Source organism: Erigeron canadensis, chromosome 5 (genome assembly GCF_010389155.1).
Source record: "Erigeron canadensis isolate Cc75 chromosome 5, C_canadensis_v1, whole genome shotgun sequence".
NCBI lineage: Eukaryota > Viridiplantae > Streptophyta > Magnoliopsida > Asterales > Asteraceae > Erigeron > Erigeron canadensis.
In genome coordinates, this window is record NC_057765.1 from 24888217 (window position 1) to 24899601 (window position 11385).

Here is an 11385-nt window from a genome sequence, read left to right on the forward strand (position 1 = left end):
ACGAGAGACATTGCTGAAAAATAAAAATAAAAAAGTTAGAAAGCAAGAAAATATAGTAAACACACATGACAATAATAATAAGAATAGAAATTTTACATTCACCCGTGGATTTCTTCCTAAGTATGGGGATCCTAGTCCAATCCCAATCCGGGCTAATCCCAACCATGGGCAACATACCCTTAGGGTAAGAACGATATGGAATGATAGGAAGGGAGCAAAGTCTGTCATAACATTCCTTATTGAGCACTGCCATTGGAACCTTAGCATTTACTACAAGAAAAACTGATATTAGCGACAGATTTGCGACGAAAAAAAATTATAGATAGATTTCCGTCCCAAATTATAGAAAGATTTCCGTCCAAATTATAGACAGATTTCCAACGGATTTCAGACGACCAACCAATTAAAATCATACAAAAACATTTATGACGGATTAGGGACAGATTACCGACAGATATATAAACCGTCGGAAATCCGTCGCTATTAGGGACGGAATTACGACGGGCTTCAAGTGTCGTCCCTAATCCGTCGGTATTAGGGACGGATTAGGGACGGACAAAATCTATTTTTTTTTTACGACGGATTTACGGCGGACTTAAATCTAACCGTCCCTAATCCGTCGCTATTGGGGACGGATTTACGACGGACTTCAATTTTGCCGTCCCAAATCCGTCGGTATTAGGGACAGATTTGGGACGGACCAAATCTAATTTTTTACGACGGATTTAGGACGGTCTTACATCTTGTCGTTCCTAATTCGTCGCTATTAGGGACGGATTTGGGACGGACCAAATGTAATTTTTTTACTTTTTTGAGTATACGAGCAATGATTTGCATAAACAAGTAATGATAAAGTGTATTTTTACAATTAGAGTTCTAATGGTATGATCTAGGCACCAATAAACGATTTGTTTGTGGCATTTACACGTTTAACAAAGTCGGTGTATATGTAGTTTTATACTCGAACGTTACTGTTTGTACATAAAGTCGCAGAGTTATGTGAGTTTTTACACTTTTTAAATTTTAATATATTCATTTAGTTATATGGTTGTATTTAGGAATGAATGTTCACGCGTTTTTGCGAAAATTGGATTTTTAAAAATAAAAAAATATGTGGTCGTCCCTAATCCGTCCCTAATAGCGACGGAATAGGGACGGACCAGATGTTAAATTAATATTTTTCGAGTATCCAAGCATCGATGTGCATATACAAGTAATGATAAAGTATATTTATAGAATTAGAATTCTAATGGTATGATTTACGCACCAATAAACAATTTGTTTGTGGCGTTTACACGTTTAACCGAGTCGGTGTATATGTAGTTTTATACTCGAATGTTATTATTTGTACATAAAGTCGCAGAGTTGTGTGATTTTTACACTTTTAAATTTTAAATATGTTTATTTAGTTATATAATTGTATTTAGGAATGAATGTTCATTCGTTTTTGCAAAAATTGGATTTTTGAAAATAAAAAAGTATTTGATCGTCCCTAATCCGTTGCTATTAGGGACGGATTTGGGACGGACTAAATGTAATTTTTTTTTTTTCAAGTATACGAGCAATGATTTGCATATACAAGTAATGATAAAGTGTACTTATACAATTAGAATTTTAATGGTATGATTTACGCACCAATAGACAATTTGGTTGTGGTGTTCACACGTTCAACCGAGTCGGTGTATATGTAGTTTTATACTCGAACGTTACTGTTTGTACATAAAGTCGCGGAATTGTGTGAGTTTTTACACTTTTTAAAGTTTAAATATGTTCATTTAGTTATATGGTTGTATTTAGGTATGAATGTTCATGCGTTTTTGCGAAAATTGGATTTTTAAAAGATTAAAAAATATTTGGCCGTCCCTGATCCGTCCCTAATAGCGACGGATTAGGGACGGACCAGATGTAAAATTAATATTTTTTGAGTATCCGAGCACCGATATGCATATACAAGTAATGATAAAGTGTATTTATATAATTAGAGTTCTAATGGTATGATTTACAAACCAATAAACGATTTGTTTGTGGCAATTACACATTCAACTCTATTTTCTTGAGTATACAAAGACAATTAATTATGTAATTAATCAAAATGGTTATACAATTTTTATACAAATTTAAAACTCTAAGAAATCACCGATAAATAGTTGTGAGATTTAGTTACAACTAGTTACTATTTCCAACAATCTTCAGTATCATAATTTTTCGTATGAACTTAACTACTTTTATGTAATATGGTCTATGTTTATTTGGATGTTCAATTTATGATATATTGGTTGTTGTTTAGATAAAAAAAAATATATATTATTCCATATAAAATATAATAAAAATCACATAATTTATAATTTTGAAAATTACTAAGTGGGATGCTAAAAAAAACACCAATAAACATTTGGGATATATAAACAAAGAAAATTTATTATCATGTTTCTTGTAGGAATTTGAGTTAATTCGATTTTATTATCAAATAGAGATTCCAAGTTATAGAAACTAAAATGAGTTGAAAATGTTATCGAAATATTGATTATTATAAGCGTGAGTATATAATTTGACTATGACTATAATTACATCTACAATTGCCATTTGAATATATATACCGAGTAATAAATAAATATGTGTATAACTTTTAAACACACCCCAACCAATAAAAACCCCAATCACCCCCTCACACGGATTGTGATCCTACGTCTAACATGAATCCCAAATGATAATCCAATGGTTCACAACCCTTAAACAACCCTCTAGCCCCAAATTTTATATTATACTGTATAGGTTCTTGGAATTTGCCTCACCACTCTTTATACGAGTATTATAAATCGCATTATTCCAGCTCCACGTTTATAAATCCTCTCTTCCCAACAACCACCACATACCTTTGAATCTCATCCTTTTATACATATCTTTGGTTGGAAATTATGTCTTCTTCATCTAAAACATGGATCCCGTTAGTTTTTTCGGCCAAATCATTCCATCCAGATCTGCGGTAAAGACTAGATTTTGTTTAACTAGTTCGTTCTAAATCCAAAGTAAATGTTAGGAAAAGGAAAGGGAGGTAAAGGATTTAGGTAGATCCAAATCGACATTATAAGGACCTCCATGACAACGTTCAGGGCATCACCAAGGCCGCTCTCATTCTATGACTTGCAGAGATGGTTTGAAGCTTATCATCGATTTGACTTACGAGTATATACATGGTGTGTTGAAGATCTTACGATTTTTGGTTTATAAAAGGTTATTAGTTCATGTTTTTGTTTTATTTTAGATCTGAATATCAATGGGAAAAAAAATTTTAAGATTGTGTTCTGTAGAGATTTAGATTGTAAATTTGATGTAGACATTATTTATGAATTTCATTTGTTATGATTTTTTTTTTTTTGGTTTGATATCCATATTCATTAGTGCCGATTAGTTGGAATCTATATTTAGATTTTGCATTTGTATTAATTAATTGCTTGTTCAGTTGTTGAAATTTAATTAAATTAGTTTCAAAATATTGATTATTGTTAAATGGATAAAATTTTTAGGGACGGATTAAGGACAGAGTAAATAATATTTTTGTTTATTGATAGACCGTCGCTAATCCATCGTTAAAATGAACCTGCCCGTCCGTTGCAAATCCTCCGTCGGAAATCAGTCACAAAGTGTATCCGTCGCTAATTAGGCTGTCAGAGGTCCGTCATAAAATAAGGTCGTCGGTAATCCGTCAAAAAATCCCGATAGAAAATCTCTCGTATAGTCGTCGTAAATTTTAACTTCCGTCGGAAATTTCGTCCCTAAATATTACCGAGGCCAATATTAGGGTCGGCCAAAATCCGTCGAAAATCCGTCGTAAAATACGTTTTGGGACGGATTAGGGACAGATTTTGGCCGTCGCTAATTCTAGATTTTCTTGTAGTGATTAGCCGAGGAAACTCTCGTGCAACTTTCTCACGGGAGACATTGCTGAAAAATAAAAATTATAAAGTTAGAAAGCAAGAAAATATAGTAAACATACATGACAATAATAATAAGGATTGAAATTTTACATTCACCCGTGGATTTCTTCCTAAGTATGAGGATCCTAGTCCAATCCCAATCCGGGCTAATCTAAGTCATGGGCAACATACCCTCAGGGTAATAACTATATGGAATGGTAGGAAGGGAGCAAAGTATGTCATAACATTCCTTATTGAGCATTGCCTTTGGAACCTTAGCATTAGCTGCTTTATTCATTTCTTTGTCGTCCACTTTCCTACCAAGGCGAAATGCAACCTTCGACTTCCGGAATAAAGGTATCATCTACAAACTAGTCAAACCGCCACATGGGAACCTTATTGGGAGTATCCATAAGCGTTCTCTTATTGTCTCGAAGGCCAAATGTAAACCAATGATTCCTTTTTAACAAAAGGAACATCTCCCCAAAGATAACACAACGACAAGGGCTACCCTGAGTAGGGGAATCAATGCAGGCCATTGAAGTCGAGGCAGAGGTAGCTGAGACATCAGGAGATCGAGAAGAAGGCATGACTAGAACACCTGGAGGAACACCTGGATGCAGAACACTTGACCTAAATGCAGCATCTAAAGCTTCTTTGCTAGGGGGAATAATGATGAGATCAAATACATCCTTAGTGGAAACCTCGGACGTGCTAAGTAGAGAGGCAACCTCATTCAATATAAGAAACCGCCGCTCATCCCAGAATTTACCACTATCTATCATCTGCTGGTGAGCCTTGACTGCACTATCCTTATGGAAATCTAACTTCTTGGGAGAACCCTCATAATGGCCAAAATTGATGGCAGCAAGCATAAAGTGGGCAAAAGTCTGCTTCACATCTGGATGACTCAGTAGGTCCTTAAAAACCGAGGAAAAGAACTCAGTAAAGATCTCATATGGTCAATGTCACTAGCCTGGACCTCCAACGTAGAGTCTGAATCCTTATTCTTCTTCCTAAGGTCATAAGCTTTTTCGCCTTGTAAGCCATGCCAACCTCTAGAAGATTAGTCTTACTCTCCAACTGAGAAAATCTCTCTACAATCCTCTCATTCTCTTGAGTAAAAGACTCAAGAGCATCTCTCACTAACTGAAGCTCAGAATCAATCTTCTCTCTCTCCTCCCTAAGACGAGTACAAACAAGCTTTTCTTCGTCTAAGTCCTTAGAGAGGGAAGCAAGCCTAGTATCACGAGAAGACAACTCTCTCTGGAGTCTCTCCATCTCATGAGTCAGTGAGTCAATCTTACCTAAGGCAGCAGTCTGAAATGCCACACACTTGCAACACAATTAAGGGTGTGGACATACTAAAGACGGGAGAGCTCAGAGATATCTCTAAAGCCAGCCTCAGCAAAAAGAATGAGGGGAATCATGGCCTCTAAAAGCTTCTTCACGTGCTCGGGATTCTGACCATCATCTTTAACCTTAATCAATGTCGGATGAGCATAATATAGGTTCCCAATGGACCTATTAAACTCGCGGCTTTTGTCGGAACAAGAGTAGACCTCGCCCACGAAGGCTGAAAGGGGGCAGTAGGAGAGCTAACTTTCACCCTAGCCTCAGCATGACGATTTATGGCATACACATGCTCAGGAGAAAAAGAGTCCACGCGAAGAGATGACCTAGAACTGGAAAAAATAACTCTTCTCCACAATACGGTTAGCAAAGATAGGAAAGTTAGGACCGGAAGCAGCACCAAGTAAGAAGGAAGAAGAAGAAGGTGCTGACGTAGTCTGGGTAGATGGAGAGGTAAGAAACATCAGTGCGGGTGAAGTAATCTGATCTTTAGTATGCCCTCCCTAGCTATAAGGGGTAAAGGCTCCAACACTCCCATAAGATGCAAAGATAGGCTGGAAAGTCTTCTGAAGCTTGGAAGGAGGACCAAAAAGCTCATCTCCAGACCTCTCTGCATTTCGGTCAAGATAGGAATCACTATCTTCATCATCTTCAACCTCCTCAACCATGACAAGCTCTCGCCCTGAGTGATCACATACAAGAAAAATAAAAAAAAATGTTAGACAAGCATATGTATTGTCATATGGTACACCGTCGGGGCAGAGAGGAAGAACCTCCTCAGCTGTCCCGAGAAGCTCCCCCGCTTCGGCGTCAGATATAGGACGAAGATAGTAGTCTTTAAAGGGATAGTTAAGTTTGTCCATTAATCTAAGAGCTGCAATTAAGAAAAGAAACAAAGTGTTAGAACTCATACACAATGCAAATAAAGAAGGATAGAAATCATACGTTGACCCGTAGATTTCTCTATGATAACCGGGATGGCACTCCAATCTCAGTCTGGGCTAATCCCGGCCATAGCTAACATACCCTCAAACTCTGGGGAAAGGACCGATAAGTAATGCAACTACCAAGTAGCCTTTCATAATGCTCATGGTCAATCAGCTCGTCAACAACTTTCTTATTCACTTTAGCCACCATAAGACCACTTTTCTAAACATATAAACAGACAAAGGTTGTCCTAAAGCCTTAAGGATCATCTCAAACCGCGCAATCTTTCCAGCAGCAAGCGAATGTAGCTGGGTAATGCCAATCTTATAATGGGAGAGAACATTAAAGTAGAAAGGTGTCGATGGAACTCTAAGGCCAGAGCACGTAAGGTAATCCTTATAAAAAGCAAACTTCCCGGAAGGTGGAAGGTTCACCATGTCGGTATCTTCAGGAACAGTGGGGTGGTATTTGGCAAGACAAGGGTAAGTCCCAACTAACTCTACTAGGCTATCGGCAGTAACAGAAGAGCAACAATCGTTTTAGTATATATTAAGATAAGATTTTCTAACTTTAATCAACCTGAAATTTGGCGGGTGTCACAAATACTCCTGTGAATTACACCACAACCTAATTGCCCATACTCCTACACATTATACGTCTTTGGGACTCAACTTAATAACATAAACAAAACACTTCTTGTTCTCTTTTTAAATAAATACAATAAGAACAACAATATATAACCAAATATTAAACAAATGATAAAAGGAAGAATATTCAATCAAGTACAAAGAAAAATAATAAAGTATTAGAAATCTAACTTACTTATTAGACGGTGAAACCATGGTCGGAAAATTGATAGATGGATCGATGATAAAGAAATCAGATACCATCAATTACTCTCACTTTTTAGATTATCTCAGATCGAAGTATCGAACCTATAAATGTTATCAAAAGAAAAAAAAAAGAAATTGGATTACAAAGATATGTGAACAAATACCGTTCTAAGACTTTAAGATCCCGTCTAGTGGTAGACATCTTACAAAGAGAAAGTAGATATACATTACTCCCATACATACATACATACATACATACATACATACATACATACATACATACATACATACATACATACATAATGGTAACCATCATATATAAATAAGAAGGTTTTTTTAATTAAATATGAAAACTCAATCTCTTTTTTTAATATAAGATCACCAGAAATTTTTGTGTTCAAAAAGTTTTCAAGTTCGAACGGTTTTTATGTGTAGACAACCAAAAAAAGAAGGGAAGAAAAAATCATACCTCCATTTTGATGTGCTGAGTTAAAGAAGATTCTTTTTGAATGATTAAACAATACTCCTAGAAAGGAATGACACTATATATGCATTAATATATAAGACTACGTGTCAAGTTGTTGTGGTGTACATATCTCTACCACATGTCTTTATCTGTAATAGTTTCAGATCTTATTTTTTGGTGTGGAATTCATTTCCGGGTTTCTATTACAAATATATAAGGGCTTCCTATTGACACATTTTTTTGTCTATTAACATCTTTCAGAAGGGGCAAATTTTAGAAGTAGAAGGGGCGAATTTCGCCCCATTTGACCCGACAGTTTTTAACCATACTTTTGTCAACTTTACGTCACTTCAACCCGACATGTGAGAACAGAAGAATTGAATTTTTAAGCAGAAGGGGCGAACTTTTAAGCAGAAGGGGCGAAATTTACCCCATCTAACCCCACACTTTTTCCTATAGCCCTATTATCTGTATGTCATTATTATGTGTGGTTGGAGAGTAAATGTGATTGATCATCCACATAATCATAACCAAGATGATGTGTATCGTCATGCGTTTGCTAGACATTTTTTCTCCAGCTAAAGAAGAATGCGTACGGAGTATAAATTACTTAAATCTAGATGCGCTAAGTATTTTAGATGTTGAGAAAAGAATTTCCAAATAATTACCTATCTCTCATCAAAGATGTAAGCGATCACATCTTTAATAACACTAAGTGATATATGGAGGAGAAACCTCCATGAACGTTCTTTGTTCAGAGAGAATAAACATGCATACTCTACTAATGAAAAGTTTACAACTACGTTATGTTTAATCTACATCTTGGTATCTATATATAACTAGATTATTTTTCGCGTAACACGTAGATTAAATATATTAAGTTATTGTTACGACTTATAATAAAATTATTATCTATAAATAAGACATGTTGAAATTTAATTATACTATTGTTATATAAGATATTATAATAAAATTAACAATTATAAATAAGACATGTTGAAATATGATTATTAGTAATTAAAGTATGTTAGTTATATTTTTTGTGATGGTATAAAATTAAATATAGATATTATCTGCTAAAAGTTTTATATGTTAGAGATATTTAGTAACATGTTAAATTAATATTATCGTGATTGAATAAAGATATATTAAAAAATGTTGAAAAATGATGATGTTGTTGCCATTTTATTTTTTATTTTTTTATTTTAGGCATCGTATACATATCGGCAATATTTTTATTTAAATATCATAAGGTAATAACAATGTAAGCCAAATAACATGATGTAAAGAAACTATCAAAAAAGTGATTTTAAAAAGTCTAATGTAAGTTTATGATATGTTTTTATAATTATATCATTAAAATAATAACTTTCTATAGTTATAAAACATATATGGTTTCGGTTCGCTTCACTATTCACCGTTGGTTTTATATATGAAACCGAAATCCGAACCAATCCGTTTGGTTTCTAGAAGACCACAACCAAACCAATTCGTTTATTCGGTTTTCGGTGTTCTTGGTTCGATTTTATCTTTTTTTTGTTTTTGGTTTTTAGAATCGGAGATAGTAAAAATAAGAGTATTGATGATGAAATAACCATAATGGCTAGGTTACTTTAAACTACCATAATATACATTAAAGATATTAATAACAGTAAAAGAAGATTGCATAAATAAGACTATTATAATCATGTTCTTGTTTCCAAACATAGTAACTAAATTGATACTTTGACATCTTATTCTTTATTGTTTGAATGAACCATATAATTAACACTAGAACACAAATATACAATAAGTTAAAACATATATGGTTTCGGTTCGTTTCGGTTTTTACTTTCGGATTAATATATGAAACCGAAACCGAAACCGAACCGATCCTTTCGGTTTCTAAAAGACCAAAACCAAACCAATCCTTTTATTTGGCTTTTAGTTTTCTTGGTTTGGTTTTATCTTTTTTTTGTTTTTTAGTTTTTCGGGTCGGTTTTTTGTTCACCTCTAATATATAAAGATGTGGAATTTAAACACATCCCCAAAAGGGGCGAATTTTGTCCCTTCTGCCCAAGGTAAAAGTTAAAATTAATTAATGGCGTTGAACAAAGGTTGACCATCACTAGCATAAGGGGCGAATTTTGCCCCTTTTGAGGTAGTGTCAATACCCAAATTACTTGATGTCAATAGTATGCCCCATATATAAATATAGATACTCGTGCATTTCATAAATTTTTCGTAGATTGATGAATGTATGTAGAAACGGACTTTTGGTGGTTGTCGTTAATTTGTCTTAATAATTAAAGTTAAGTACTTTTTTTGTCCCTATGGTTTAACTCTTTATCACTTTTTGTACTCACCGTTAACTTTTGGCTAAAATCATCCTCGTTGTTTGCATTTCGTCCCTGCCGTTATAACTTTTCCGTTAACCCTTTCACATGCAAGTCATGTGAAGGTCATTTTCATCTTTACACCCATTTATGAGCAAAATCGTCCCTATGGTTTGTCGTTTTCGCATTTTTCATCCTCGCCGTTAACAAACAAAAATTACCGATAAGAATTTAATCCAAACAAAAAAAAACCTATATATACCTATATTTGAGGATCTAGTCGAAATGCAAACACGTACATTCAAAATATTTTAAATACAGGTTTATGCTGGTCGATGTTACCAATAATACTGGTATTGGGAGGTACTCCGATACAAACGACAAACCATAAGGACGAATTTTGCACTTAACCATAGGAACAAACCATGAAGATGGGTGAGCAAACCACAAGAATGATTTTAGCCAAAAGTTAACGGCGAGAACGAAAAGTGATAAAGCGATAAACTACATGGACGAAAAAAGTACTTAACTCTAATAATTAAGATATCGAATGTCATGCTCTTATTCGTTTTAACAATTTTACACTATTTGATCCGAAGGATGTAATATTTGCATTATTTTGCTTTCAATGGTTGAGTATAATTGTATGTGTTGATCTCGTTTTGAATAGAAAAAATAAATAAATAGAAAAAATCAAAAATTGTGATGTGACTAAATATATAGATATTTCCCACATAGTTTTTAGGCTATTTTATACTTAATTATAAATCATTTGCGTGTAATTTCGATGCTTTACGGTATGTGTAAGTGATTTCAGGTTGTAACACGCGAGATGAATAAAAATGGTCGTAAACGACTTAAGAAAGGTTGAAATGATGTTCGTGTTATTGTTGAAAGATATGTCAAAAAAAGGATGTTAAAATGAAGAATTCGTGTCTTTCAGCACTTAACTCCCGTTAGCCAAACCTTAACTGCCATTAAGAGGAAGTTGGAATTGCAAGTGCTCGCTAACTACCATTAGGATCATGATAACTGCCGTTAGGAGCTGAAGGACTGATGCTGCACTTATTAAGCTAACGAGCGTTAGTCTGAAGGACTAAAAGTGCACAGATTCGTTAGTTGGCCCGTGTAACGGCCGTTAAACACCACTAACGGTTGTTAGATGCTGAACACATATATAAACATTCCTTTGGACGGATTTTGGGCAACTTTTTCATAACTTAGAAACCCTAAGTCATATCTCAGCCGTTTTTGAAGCTCTTGAAGGAGGTTTTTCACCTGAATCATCATCTTTGAAGATCTCAAACACGATTGGGTTTAATTTGTTCGTTGCTCTCGATTTCTTGTATTCGGTAACAATGAATTCTTCATATTTGATTTGTTATTCTTATTTCAATATGAGTGGCTAATCACTTTATCATCCATCTTGATGGAGTGAGACAATATGTAAGGATTGCACACTTTTAATAATTCAATGTTGATTACATTTAACGTTACATCGTGATCTTAGTATATTTGTTCCTTGTTATTTATTTTGAATCGGTTGGTGATCTATATGTATCTTTAATGGTAATTAT

At 34.5% G+C, this 11385-nt stretch overlaps 1 long non-coding RNA gene across 1 annotated transcript; it reads right to left on the bottom strand.

Annotated features, from left to right (window-relative positions):
- Window positions 1–3943: 3943 nt before the first annotated feature.
- On the bottom strand, window positions 3944–7527 carry LOC122600891. The gene is made up of 4 exons (XR_006324106.1): window positions 7497–7527; window positions 7017–7129; window positions 6041–6141; window positions 3944–5949 (listed from the first exon to the last, which is right to left on the bottom strand). It is a non-coding gene; the product is annotated as an uncharacterized LOC122600891 (long non-coding RNA).
- Window positions 7528–11385: the final 3858 nt, after the last annotated feature.